Source organism: Carlito syrichta, unplaced genomic scaffold (genome assembly GCF_000164805.1).
Source record: "Carlito syrichta isolate Samal-C Ts95f unplaced genomic scaffold, Tarsius_syrichta-2.0.1 Scaffold117137, whole genome shotgun sequence".
NCBI classification, from domain to species: Eukaryota; Metazoa; Chordata; class Mammalia; order Primates; family Tarsiidae; genus Carlito; species Carlito syrichta.
Window position 1 is genome coordinate 16,467 of NW_007061233.1, and position 2,443 is coordinate 18,909.

Below are 2,443 nucleotides of genomic sequence, written 5' to 3' on the forward strand. Positions count from 1 at the left end.
TCAATGTTTGTATACCTAACCCTGAATTGTACCCCACATCTTTATAATAAAAAAAAGTCAATAAATAAATAAATAAATACCATATGACTGGCTGAAGAAACATTAAAATTTCCACTTTAGGTAAAAAAAAAAAAAAGTATAGCAAATACAATTATGTGCAATAAATGGCATTTGATAATTATAAAAAATGACCGTGTTACCAGTTTATGTAAACTATATTATACTTTTGCCATCATTTTAGAGTATTTTTATTATTCTATTATTAAAAAGAAAGTTAACTGTAAAACAATCTCAGGCAAGTTCTTCAGGACATAGTCCAGAAAAAAGCATTGTTGTCAGAGGAGATGACAGCTCTGTGTATGTTATTGCCCTTGAAGGCCATTCAGTGGGACAAGGCATAGAGGTGAAATACAGTAATACTGATTATCTTGAGCTTGCATAGCTCTAGACTAATGTATACATTTGTGTCTTAGTTTTTTAAAAAGTTTACACAGCCATAAAGAAGGACAAAATCACGGACTTCGCAGAAACTTGTATGGATTCAGATTGTCTAATCATGGCTCATTTCTGCCTTAAACTCATGAGGCAAAAATTGTGCTTATATAAAAATGGCCCTGGAAAAATTTTAAAGGTTACATACTATACTATCAGGTAGAATGTTGAGTGAACAACACTTCAACAATATTTCTCAGTTTTATCAGAATTTCAGATGACGGGTATGACCATGATGGGCCTGAAAGGACAGTTTGTTTACTGGTAACAGGTACTCAGTATTAGCAAGTGGTGCCAGCCCTGACCCTTTCTCGATACTTATGTCTTGAAAGGCTTTTATGCCCAAAGGCTGATGAAATGTCCCTTGATTTATTACAGTATTTATAAAAAGGAATACATGCTTTTATAATAAAATAGAATTGATAAATTATAAGTAATGGTTTTCTGTTGTTTGAAACCATGCCAAGAGGAATAGTTTTGTGGCTATAATAAAATAGGTGTACTTAATACAGGCTTTGCTTAATAAAAATGTCAGTTCTAATAGCAACAGATTTATTTGTGAATGTGGATGTATTCTTTGACCTGGAAATAGAGAATGCATGTAGTAAATAATTAGCCTAGCCCGTACTGCCCATTGAAAGAGGACTGGATTTTTAAAAAGTAGTCCATATACATGATAGAATATTATGCAGACTTAAAGAAGGGCAAAATTATGAACTTCACAGCAACTTGGATGGACTTAGAGTCTATAATACTGATTGATCTATCACATAAACAAATAATTGCGTACCATATGTTCTCACTTACAGGTAAACCTTGAGCAATTACCATAATACCTTAAGAAAGGGATTCAGCAGGTCAACGCTGGCATGGCTGTGAGTATACCACTGCACTCCAGCCTGGGCAAAGGAGTGAGACTCCAACTCAGACAAAAGCGGGGGATTGACAGTAGTGGGAAACTGCCAGAGGAGGGAGGGGCGGGATTGGCAGTAGGGGGAAACTACCAGGGGAGGAGGGGGCATGCCTCATCAACAAAGGTAACTGCATAATAAACATTTGTGTACCTAACCCTGAATTGTACACCATATCTTTAAAATAAAAAATTTTTAAATGCAATAAATAAATTAACTGAGTGTGGTGGTATGTGCCTGTAGTCCCAGATACCCAGCAGACCGAGGTGAAAGAATTGCCTAAGCACAGTTCAAGGCTGCAGTGATTGGTAATCATGCCACTGCACTCCAGCCTGGGCACCAGAGTGAAATCCAGTCTCTCTCTCTCTCTCTCTCTCTCTCTCTCTCTCTCTCTCTCACACACACACACACACACACACACACACACACACACACACACAAAAGATGAATACAGAAAACCTTTTGAGAATGTATATAAAAGCAAATTGCAATATGGTGCATATACACGGACAAGTTGGTCTTTGGTATGTCTGAAGAGCAAAGAAAAAGTAGGTAGTTTTATTAGAGAAATGTTAGTATTGTTTTAAAACAAACTCATTGGCACTAGTGAAGTTTTGAGGAGCCCTGACTGGTAAGGGATAGCATCAGGTAAATCTAGTCTTAGAGTTGGCAGGTTGTTTCAGTAGCTACAAGGTAAAACTGGTCTTTAGGTTACATCAGCCTGTTTCAATAGTTGCACTTGAGGATAATTATTGGAACAGGTGCTATGTGCTCCTGCTGCTTTCACCCCACTGGCCCCTCAACTATGATTTAGTTGAGTGTGACAAAAATAACCCAGTGTTACAATGAATATTCACAGGAGTATGTATTGCCAACTATGTGAATGTATTCTCTGACTTGGAAATAGAGAATATATGTAGTAAAGAATTAACCTAACCCAAAGTAATGTCAGTAAGTGAAAGGAAAATAAGCAATTAAATCAATGCAAAACTAATGTGTCAATAATTCTGGCCACTATTCAATACTGCTGAATTGAGAAA